Raw genomic sequence first — 12,187 nt, 5'->3', positions numbered from 1 at the left:
GGAGTATTGAAATTGGGTGGTGGGGGCTGATGGGTGACGGGAGGGAGGTTTCATGATTTGTGAGGGACGTTAGCTCGCAAAAAACTGTAATTTTATGTGATTTTTAACTACTTAAAGTGTGACATTTTTAGGGGGGAGAGAGGGATTGGGGAAGCATGAGTATTTTTTGGGGCGTATGGATGTATTTGTGTTTGTTATTAGGCCTATATAGATTAGGAAATAGCCTTCATAATATGTGATAGTACCTAGAAACAACAAGCTGGGTAATGCAGATACCACTGTACAATTGAAATGTAGACAGTAGAGGAATTTGAACACTGTTATTACTAAATTACAATAACATCTAATTTAAATAAATGACATGCTCTCTGTGACTTTGACCATCTATCTCAAATCCCATATTTCATTGCCCTCTTTGTTGGACTGGCCCTACCAAGGTACCTACTGTAAATGATCAAATAAAAATGGATAAACATAAGGATGAGTAGAGGAGGTAGGATGAGACCAGTAGTAAATTAAACCTAACAAACTGAGAAATTAGAAATAGGCATCTAAAAAAGTGTACTATAAATTTTCAATAAATAACCATCTGAATAATAAATTTATAATTTCCTTGCTTTGTCACTCCAATTGGTATGGTACTCATTACATTCTTGTCACCCAGCTGAATTAAAATATACACTTTTTTTTTTATAAGAACCAGTAAAATTTTGCCCTGGCTCAGTGTTCTTATTTTTTGACAGATTTCAGGCTATAGAGGGTATTACAGTCACACCTACTCCCATAATGTACAGATATAATATTTTGGTTTTTAAAAATATAAACCTCATTTGAAATTTTACCTCAGCCTCAATTTGTTCTTATTTTGTTCTTAATTTTTAAGCAATTTCAGCCTCAGTGTTTTTATAAAATGTGTTACTTTATCACCCATTCCCTCCTCACTTTGGGAAAATTCTGATTTTTCCCAAATTTATATTTTTTAAATATAAATTTGATTTCATATTCTAATGACTTTTTATATATGTGTCCCTAACCATTGATTTACTTGTCAACATCGGTAAAATGGGGGAAAGGTTGGCAAAAGCATCATTGATAAAATTCACCCATGCCAAAATTCACTATAAAAAGGTAGACTTTAGAAGGGTACGTAATCAAGGCCAACATATGACTTAATGACTATCTAGAATGTTTAACAATCCATAGAGAACAATCTAATGAATTAATCCAACCTGTAGAATTTCCATTAATTCAATTAAAAGTATGCCGAATGGCCTGTACAGCAAAATCAATGACTAGATTACTTTTAAATTCCTTAGTAAAAAGTGAACCCCACTTAGAGATAATGGTATAAACTTATTGTATTGCTTTAAAATCAAAATACCTCATGATATAATGGTACAAACCATCATTAAAAATCTTAGTTTTCTAGATCTAGAAAAGTAAGATATCATAGTTTTCTAGATCTAGAAAAGTAAGATATCTTAGTTTGCTAGATCTAGAAAAGTAAGATGTCTTAGTTTTCTAGATCTAATGTTATACTCTTTGGTTGTAATAATACGATGTAGACAACCGTTTATTAAGATCAACAACAAGAAACATGCATACTACACATTGGCTGTGTCATGTGTACAGACACCAGAGGTTGAAGCCATCTCTGCACATAAACTGACTCATATAACATCTCTCTTTTTTAAAGTGTCTATATTATGATAGAACAGTTAGATTACATATTCAACCTCTCATTTTGCATTACACCTTTAACCAACATCATTACTAATCACATTCATATTAACGTATCATTTATAATAATCATTTCAGTTATGGATCACTATCCATATGTGTCAACATATCTCATACTGAATATTTTAACAATGTTTTAACAAAATCACATAATATAAAAATGCAAAAATCTTAAACTACATCCGGATCCCAGGCATTAACATTTACATATCCAACTTTGTTGGTTGTTTAAATACTCTGCCTGTTCTACTATCCTACTATACATCGGTGTTAGGCCATGGGGTGAAAATCCTAACGTTCAGTCCCGTTCCGAAATTTTCCTAATACTTTCACTCATTATGATAATTATTATAATAATATTTAAAAGCACCAAAAAAAAATTCGACCGTCAGAACTTCTGCAAATACGAGAAAATGACGTTTAAACTTACGAAATTGAAAGTTCTTTGCGCTAGATTAGCACACGACATTTTGTAAACGTCACTGTACTCGTTCGAATAATTGTATTTTTGATACGTAGTTTATTATTTGCGAACTTCGTATTAATGCTTAAAAAACAAATTTAAAAATTATAATTAGATATAATTTGTATTTTAATTACAGAATAATATTTTTTAGACTACCATTAAATTGATTTTGTTACAATAACTTCACGTGTTGTGGTACAGCCAACAACAGTAAACAACAACATGGCGACTAGCGGCGGACAGTGTGCTGGTGTTGTAATAAAGTGTTGTTTTCACCGCAAAGAAATTGCTAATGAAATTCCAATTCTAGTTACAGCAACCAGATTCTTGAAGATTGTTACTTGTAACAAATTATGGATAGTTTTAGACAGTCATAACCGAACTATAGCTGACAAACTTGTGTCTTAACTAGGCTAGGATGTGCCTCTTGGTTGGAATGGATGAGGGAAAGACATACGATTACGAGGATGTGATAAGACCATAGAGATATAATAAGAATAATTTGTTTAATAGCTCTATGGATAAGACTTCCACCCTGTTTGCTATCGTCGTTACATCGACACGAAATCGATAGCAATGATAAGTTATCATTACCAAGTGTAGTGTAGTCCCGTCAGTACCTTACCCAGACACATTGTACAATGTATTAAAAATATTCTTTAAAAAAATGGTGCTGACTGTGCAGGCCTACCCCACTTAGCTTCGTGAGTGGATTTCCCATACGATTGAAAATCGTAACGGTACTGGGTTTGGTCTACAGGAGTTGGTGCTTCAAACAGGTCATTGCATTCATAGAAAAAGCCTTTTGATGGAGAAAGTGTACCTTTTTGACAAAGATTTGCCTAGGTCGAAACTAACTCCGGCTATATAAAATTGATTATAAGATTGAAAAATATTAATTTTGTTATTGTAGTAGTGATAGATACTATGTACACGTTTAATTATTGTTATTTATTCGTTAATGTCATTATATTTACATTTAAATTTAATATATTGTTTAAGTATGAATTATTATGTTCACGTAAAAATTAATCTCATCAATTAAAATTGTATATTTTAAATAATATAGTAGGCATAGTTTAATGGAGATCATCAAATGCGGTCGTAAGGAAATTGCAGAAGATATTTTGGTCGAACTTTCTATATTTGATTCAAGACATATTACTTAACTATTGTAGGCCTAAATTTTTTATAATGAAAAAATCGGAACGGAATTCGTTTTCTAGACGTCTTTTGAGCTTCACCCCATGGCCTATGTGTAGCAGGGCCGGCGGAACATTTCCATAGTGGGGGGGGGGGGCCCACTTATAAGATGAATGTGAATATGAATCATGCAGATCTGGAATCAAATCTAGGTGGTGGGGTCAACTTTCCTCCCCCGGGAAAATTTTGATTTCTAGATGGCGGGAAATGCCCTTTATCGACTTTCGAGCTACTGTAGGTGTCTAATGACTTTGTTCTTCGAAATTCAAGGTTTTCCCCCTCTTGAAAACGGTCAGGTAATTTTTTCCCATTGTTATTACAGTAATTACAGTAAATAGCCCTTATGTGTGTATACATACATAAAAATTAAAGAATTTTCTATGAACCGATGAATCCCCAAAAGAAAGGGGGTCTGGAAAAATTTTGATTCCTAGAAGGCGGGAAATGAGTTTTACCGACTTTTTAGGTGTCTTTTAATTTCAAGTTCTTCAAAATTTAAGGTTTCCCCCTTTGAAAATTATTATAATGAATAAATGAACTCAAAGAGAAAAGGGAGGTTAAGGTTCTTCCCCCGGGAAAATTTCGATTTCTAGATGGCGGGAAATGAGCTTTCCTGACTTCTGAAATGTCTTTTAATGACTTTTAAAGTTCTTCAAAATTCAAGGTTTTCCCCTCTTGAAAAAAGTCAGGTAATTTTTTCTCATTTTTTATTTTATGTGTATACATAGGGGCATATACATAAACAAATGAGTAGTTGCATGCGTATTCTTTTTTCCATGAATCGATAAATCCCAAAAAGAAAGGGTGATCCGGGGGTTCTCCCCTGGGAAATTTTTGATTCCTGGATGGCGGGAAATGAGCTTTCCCGACACTTGAAGTGTGTTTTAATGACTTTTATTTTCTTCAAAATTGTAATAAAAAAAAAAAAAAAAAATCAGCTCACGGGTTCTGAAAAGGTAGGTCTAGAATTCTTTTCTTTTCCCCTTTTTTTTGTTGCCCAAGGGAGGGGTCAGGACCCATGAACCCCCTCCCCCAAATCCGCCAATGTGAATCGCGAGAAAATGTAACTCATCGGGTACTGGATAAACATTCTCTTTCCCATCCTTCTCCTTTTCTTGCATTTCTTTCCGATCATACAAAAATCTCCAGACATATATTGTTTGCCAAAAAGTGGGGGGGGGGGGCCTTTCTTATTGTGCCTTTTTCCTTTTGAACATGCCTTTCAATAAAGCAATTGCTTTGGTGGTTGTGAGGACTTATTGTAGTGTGTTTAAATTTCCGTTCTTTGCTGAACTCTTTAAATTTTGCGCTAGAATAGTGTGGTTCATTATAGTCAGACTCCGGAGGAAAAAAAAATTTGACTAGTTGTAGAACTGATTTTTCTAAGACAGAAAAAAGTTGTTTGACGAAAAACTGGGGAACGGTGAATGAGATTTTTTTAATATTTAAAAACTGGGGGAAAAGGGGTGTAACCGCCCATTTCCCCCAGTTTTTAAATATTCAAAAATCTGTATCTCATTCACCGTTGCTCAGTTTTTGATCAAACTACTTTTTTCTGTCTTAATAGAAAAATCAGTTCTACAACATATCAAAAAATGTTTTCCCTCCGGAGCCTGACTTTTTACTTATTTTTTTATCTGCTAGACCGAACTCGGCCAGAATTTCTTTCATCATAATTATCACAGTTCCACTGTTCAATTTGCCGGATGGAATTAGTTTTACAATTTGATACTTGGTATAATAATCAGCAACGAGTAGATACTCTTCATCATTGATGTGGAAGATATCAGTGGCGATTATTTGCCATTCTCGTTTTGGTAGTGGTCTTTGTATCATAGGTTCTCTAGTTTGGTCATTTTTTAGCTCTTGGCATGCTGCGCATCTTCTTACCATGATTCTATATCATTGTTTATGTTAGGCCAGTACACTGCTGTTTTTGTTAGTAGTTGACATTTGGTTGTGCCTTGGTGAGTTTAGTGAATTTGATGCAACATGTCTTGCCTCATGGATTCAGGTACTATTATTCTACTCCCTTTCCAGATAATTCCATTTTCGACAGTTAGCTCATCACTACATGAATAGTATGGTCCAAGATTTGTGGGGAGCTTTTTCAATTTTTCAGTCCAGCCCTTGTGTATTATTTCCATTAATTTGTTTAGAGTGGGATCATCTTGTGTGTTTTGTTTTAGCTGTTCTGTTTTGTCTTTTGTGAAATAACCTGGGCTATTTTAATTCCTTTTTCTATTTCAGTATTTTTAGGGCATGTATTTTCAGACATCCGTCTTGAGAGCCCATTGGCCAGTAACATTTCTCGACCGGGTTTGTACTTTATTTTCATATCATACCCTTTTAATCTCAATAAAAGCCGTTGCAGCCTAGGTGGTGCACTCATTAGGTTTTTTTGGTGGATTATTTCTAATGGTTTGTGATGGCTTTCTACAGTGAAGCTTTTACCATACACATAAGTGTGAAACTTTTCTACACCATTAACTACTGCCAGTAAGTCCCTTTCTATATTGGCGTATCTCTGCTCTGTTTCTGTGAGAGCTTTATTTTTAAATGTGACTACCTCTTCTTCTTGGAGTATAGGCAGACCCAATGCTTTTAACGATGCATCCACCTGTAGTGTTACTTCTTCTGTTGGGTCAAAATTAGTAAGTGTTACTTGTTTACAAATGTCATCTTTTATGCTTTCATAAGTTTTGTTTGAGAGTCCGCCATTCAAATAGTTTATCTTTTTTTAAAGATCTCGTAGGGATGCTGTCTTTTCGGACAAGTTAGGACAAAACATGCTCATGTAGCTATACCGAGGAAGTCTTGGATTTCCTTTACATTTGTAGGAGCCGACATTCGTTTGATTGCTTCTATGCGGCTGGGATCAGCATGAGCGCCATTTTGGTCAAAAATCATGCCAAAGAATTTAATGTGTGATTTTTTGATTTTTTTTTTCACATTTGCCCGGATTAAACACTAAAGCATGTTCTCGAGCGACCCGCATCAAGTTTTTATCATGTTCTTTTTCGTTTTTACTATGTACCGCAACATTATCAGATATACCGGTCACACCTGGACATTTTTCAATTATTTGGTCCATTCGTGCTTGGAAGATGTCCTGTGAAACATTTTAACTATTAAGGGGAGTCGTAAAAATGTATATCTCCCGAAGCCTGGTGTTATAAATGTTGTCAAATAACTTGATTCTTTGTCTAAAACTACCGACCAATACCCATGCCTCGAATCAAGTTTCGAAAATACTGTATTACCACTAATGTTTTGCATGACTTCTTCTAGGGTTGGGGTGTGATGGTAGGTTCTTTTTAGTGCTGTGTTTAAGTCTTTGGGGTCTAAGCAAATTCTCCAACACTCATTGGGTTTTTGTGTATGCTATTTACCCAGTTAGTAGGTTCTTCCACTCTTGTAATTACTTTAACTCCTTCTTTATATCATCTATTATTGCAAAAGGGCAAGTTCTAGGCGCATGTATTATAGGAGCCACATTTTCATCAATGATTAGTTTTAGTGGGTTACCTTTCAGTGTGCCTTTGAATCTGTCTGGGTACTTCCTTTTAAGATCATCAAAATCTGTGATCACCTCATCATTGTGTACCTCAGTTTCATTTAGATTCATTTCACAATTAAACTGAATGATATACTTCTTCAAGGTTGGAAGTCTCATGATCGCTGGACCTTTGGAATCTGCTATGAAAAGCTTTGCATTGCATGTTAAGTTATTTGTGGTACAAGGTATATAGCCATAATGTTCTATTGTAGTTGCATTATATGCAGTTATCCTAGTTTTAGACATCTTAACATTTGTCAGGCAGATCATTCTTAATTAATTTCGGGAACATTTATTTAAATAGGCTAAGTGGCAAAATAATTCCCTCTGCACCAGTATCAAACTTAACATTTAAGAAACATTTCCTGTTATTTCTTAAGTCTACTCTTACTTCAGTATATATAGTTTAGTGTCCTCATTATTCTAATACTGTGTTCATTATTTTCATTCCCATTGTTTACACTGTCTATTTTTATGGTAGAGAAAATAAGTTCATCATCACTGTCATCTTGTTGTTCACTCATCATCATTGTGTGCATTTTCCTTGCTGGTTTCCTTTTGTATCTTGCTTGTTTGTCCAGTCTAGTCTTCCTTGTAGTTTGAGTTTTGCTCCTGCATGCTATGCTGAAGTGATTCCTTCCTCCACAGGCATTACAATTCTGTCCATATGCTGGACATTTTCCATAGTCATGAACTCGTGCCCATCTGTAGCAGGGATTTTTCTTTTTCTCTACGCCATCACTGCTACCAGTACCAGTCATTGAAATGCCTACTCTGTCTACCTTTACTGCAACTGCTTTTTCAAATTGCTTACTTATGCTTTTTGCGATCTCATTCGCTTTGCATATTTTTATCGTTTTATCCAAGTCTAAGTTCTCTTCTCGTAACAGCTTTTCTTGTAGACTTGTGTTACAAATACCGTATACAGTATTCGGTAGTCACATCTTTTATGAGCGACTGCATTAGGTTATCAAATTCACATGTTTTTCAATTCTGTGACATACTGGTCAGTATTTCCACCTGCATGCTGCTTTCTTGTAAAGAATTTATGTCTCTCAAAAGGTAATTTTACGTTTCAGGTTACAATACTGCTCAAATTTCTCTGAGACTTTCTGTAGGTTTAGCTACAGAAAGTCAGCATCATTTTCAAACGTGAATGCATTATATATTTGTAATGGTGGAGCGCCAATGACATGCAACGGTAGTGGCGTTTGTGTTGCTTTCTTGTTCATACCAGACGCAACTGAATATAGTTGGAACCGCTGTTTGAACTTTTTCCAATTTTCTGCTAAATTGCCTTTAATGTTTAAGGGCTCATGCTGATTCAATTTCGCCATTATATTATTTTTTCCAACATCCAATAGTACTTCCTATGTTGATAATGTTCTCATGCGATACACTGATCTTCGAGGCTTACGCACCGAGTGCTATGACGATGTGACCCATCTGGATTCAACCGCACCGTGCACATCAATCACTGGATCAGCTCACAACAAAATCAACAAAAATCACAGTTTCCGTCGTCGATCTTTATCCCAAGCTGCCACCATGTTATACTGTTTGGTTGAAATGATGCGATGTAGACAACCGTTTGGGTTCACAACATCAACAACAAGAAACGTGCATACCACACATTGGCTTTGTTATGTGTAGACACCATGTTGAAGCCATCTCTGCCTTGAGGCAAAGAGTATAAAACTGCAAGAGGTCCGACTGCCCTTATTTTGTATACAGGCAATGGAACGTTAAAAACTACTCCCACGAAGGGGCGTGTCCTTCATAAGAACGTAAAAGGGGTTCGTATCTAACGCGTGCCGCGTTTCGAATTTCAGCATAGACGCGCACCATGCGTTCGATATGAACGCACTTTACGTTCTTTTAAAGGCCACGCCCCTTTTGGGTAGTACTTTTTTAAATAGGATTGCGTTCCAAAGAATCCCCGGCAGTCGGACCTCTTGCAGTTTTATACTCTTTGCTTGAGGGCGGAGTACCAATTCATGAGGGCAGCAAACACATAAACTGACTCATATACGTAACACTAGGAAACTAAGATATCTTATGTCTTAGTTTTCTAGATCTTAGTTTTTAGACACCCCTGTCCCTGCATGGAATACCAGTCGCCCCCTTGTAAAGTCGCCCCTTACAAAGTCGCCCCCTTGTCAAGTCACCCCCGTCAAGTCGCGCCCCTAGCAAAATCTTCCCCTAGCAAAGTGGCCCCCTAACCAAGTCTCCCTCTAACCAATTCGCCCCCTTGACTAATATTGAATATTATTATTATTAACTTACCTTTGAAACCGTTACTTAGAACTTATCTAGGCCTAGGAGAGAGCTATGACGTCCGGTTCGGCTGTGCACTTGTTCGGCCGTAAGATATTCAATGCCCAAATAAGGGTTATTGTATGGAATGCCGAGTAGTGTACATGTAACCAATGCGTGAATTAGATATCACAGTGCAATGTTGGCCGCAGGTTAGGGGGTATACTGTACAGAGAAATCATCTGTAATAAAATCGAATTTCTGAAATAAAGAGTATAAATAAAAATGTATTGTTTTTTTTTACTTCTACTTAGAAGAACACAATACCGTTTAAATATCTAATTTTGTACATTATTATTAAGATTGATTGTTTTTTGGAGTAGTTTTAATAGCATAATTTTTAGTTAAAGAAGTGTTTTACATTTATTTTATCCTGAAAAATATTGAAACTTTATTGCTTGGAAGAAATTTAATTTAACTATAGCTGTAACTTATCAAGAAAGTTGATTTGTATCTTGGAATAAAGTATATAATATAATTAATTAATCCTGCATTATAATTATATATGTACGATTAAACAAGCGTACCTATTGCAAGACGAATATACGTTCTAGATAAAAGGGACTGACTGGTTACCGTATTTAAATAATTAATTAATTAATAATTAAATCTACTGTAGGCATGAATGGAAACAAATTGCTTTAAATAGGTATCAAACTGCCAGTACTAAGTTGCCTAGTAACAATTAATTCATGGGAAACGTTCCCACAAGTAGGGTCCAATGATACTCTTGGGAGAATAAAGACACATGTACGCCGCCAATTCAATCGGAGACGAAGTCTTTGTACGTTGCCAATTCAGGAATGTTATCGAAGACAAGGAAATAATGTCAAATGCTGAAAATAGCCGACTGGCTTGAACTCTGTACATGGTAACTGTACGTACATGTGCAATGGTTCAGAAATGTAGTTGTTCCTTCCCCGAGTTGTTCGCCTATACAAACCCTATAATGTAGGGTTTGTGGCCATGGCCTTTACGACGTGTTTTTTTTATTAATTATTTTACATAAGCGTAATACACACATTGACTGATCATTAACCTCTGTTGTGTGTTATAACAGTATTATTGCTCGTTAAACCAGGTTGAACTTTTAATCAGTTGATGCATTCGCATTAGGTGATTCATCAATCGGCAGACACTGCACACTTGTTCTGTATGAATGGACATGCTTTGCCCTATCTAATGCAAGCGTAACAACGGGTACGTGTATTTCTATTGTTATCTTCTCAATGAAGGGCGTTTACAGTTAAAGTTCTTGATTTTAGGGCGATGTATTTCATGTTGTTTTTTTTTTTCTAAAATATTACACAACATCAATGAAAATAAAAACAGCGTCGGTCGTCAGCGTCAGTCGGAAATTTTGAGTGCTGCCGGACGGGGCATCAATAATGTGAGTTTTTTGTGGCGTTTATATACATTCTGCTTTCAATCAATCGATCAATCAATCAATCATTCATTTAGGAACGTATAGGCCTAGAAATAATATACAACGAAACATGAAGCATTAAATACTGTAAGCTTTAATAAAAAAACTACGAAAAATATAATAAAATTTGGCAGTATATTAACATTATCAACATTCTTCTTTTCTTCTTCCTCTTCTTCAATATAAAAATATACATCGACACTATATGAAAATAATAAAATCCTTTGTTTTGATTATCAACTTATAAATTCGTTTGTTTCAAATAGATAAAGCGAAATAGGGCCTATTTTATGAATCTTAAAGCTGTATTATAAACTTACACAAACCCAATAAAATCCACTGTTCGTTTGTTTCAAGTAGATAAAACGAAATATATGAATCTTAAAACATGTATTAACTTGCACAAACCTAATAAAATCCACTGATTTGTTCGCAAACTCATCGCAGTATTAATGCCGTAGAATTGCTTAAAATCACATTAATTAATTTTCAGCTTAAAGATGATTGCATATATAACGTGCATTCGTTTGTTTTAAATAGATAAAACGAAATATATGCCTTCTAAATAATTAATTATTAACTTACACGGGACTTACACAAACTTAAGTAAAATCCACTGTTGTTTTAGCAAACTAATGGCAGCATAATAATGCCAGGATTTCCTTAAAACCACATGAATTATTTGGCAACGTAGAAGACCTAACAAAAACACGAAATAATGGATACTGAGCACCAATAGATTAACCACACACACACACACACACACACACACACACTCCCACCCACCCACATCTAGATGTGTATAAGAGACAGCACACACACACCCACACACACACACACACACACACACACACACACACACACGTACGCCTAGTTGGCGTTCCATACAGTATTCCGGCCGAACTTGTTCATGGCCGAACCGGTCCTACACCGGCCTCTAGCTTGCTCTCTCCTAGGCCTAGATAAGTTCTAAATAAGTTTCAAAGGTTAGTTAATAATAATAATAGGCCTATTCAATATTAATCAAAGGGGCGACTTGGTTAAGGGGGCGACTTGGTTAATAAGGGGCGACTTTGCTAGGGGAAGACTTGACAAGGGGGAGACTTTGTAGGGGGCGACTTGACTGGATCCCCCTGCGAGGGGTTGGAATAGGGGTAGTTGCTTTGCAGCACATTTTCAAGATTTACAGGTATGAATTTATACACCAGCTTTACCCCTTGGGGGGGGGGATTGCCAGATGAGATTTTTAGGCATCCACAATTTATACTTTTGGACCACAATATTAGGGAATGGCAATCGCAACTTGATTGGATTGAGTAGTGCCAAAGGGCGAGCCAGCGAGCATGCGAGCCAATGTGCGAGTCATGCGAGCCAGCGAGCCATACATTTAATTTTTTTTTTCTTCAGGTTATCCAGTTTTGCAAACACGTAGGCCTAGCCTATATTCTTTGGCCTAGTAGATGCAAATGAATAACAC

General features: G+C 35.9%; 1 protein-coding gene across 3 annotated transcripts in view; it reads left to right on the top strand.

Annotated features, from left to right (window-relative positions):
• LOC117111833 (cytochrome P450 2U1-like) overlaps positions 1 to 12,187 on the top strand; it is a 27,059-nt gene that overhangs the window by 2,211 nt on the left and 12,661 nt on the right. The window contains exon 1 of one of the 3 annotated variants that reach the window (XM_033254835.1): positions 10,186 to 10,484. The exons of 1 other annotated variant lie outside the window; for it this stretch is intronic. The gene's annotated coding sequence lies outside the window, so the exon portion shown is untranslated. Of the gene's footprint in view, positions 1 to 10,185; positions 10,485 to 10,538; positions 10,675 to 12,187 lie in introns of those variants that run through there. One more of the 3 variants, XM_033254834.1, reaches the window with a different exon arrangement.

The sequence above is a fragment of the Anneissia japonica genome, unplaced genomic scaffold, assembly GCF_011630105.1.
Source record: "Anneissia japonica isolate Jap-2015-1 unplaced genomic scaffold, ASM1163010v1 scaffold1203_len951721_cov167, whole genome shotgun sequence".
In the NCBI taxonomy this organism is placed as follows: Eukaryota; Metazoa; Echinodermata; class Crinoidea; order Comatulida; family Comatulidae; genus Anneissia; species Anneissia japonica.
Note: the sequence above shows the minus strand (reverse complement) of the source record. Positions and strands in the feature narration are given on the sequence as shown.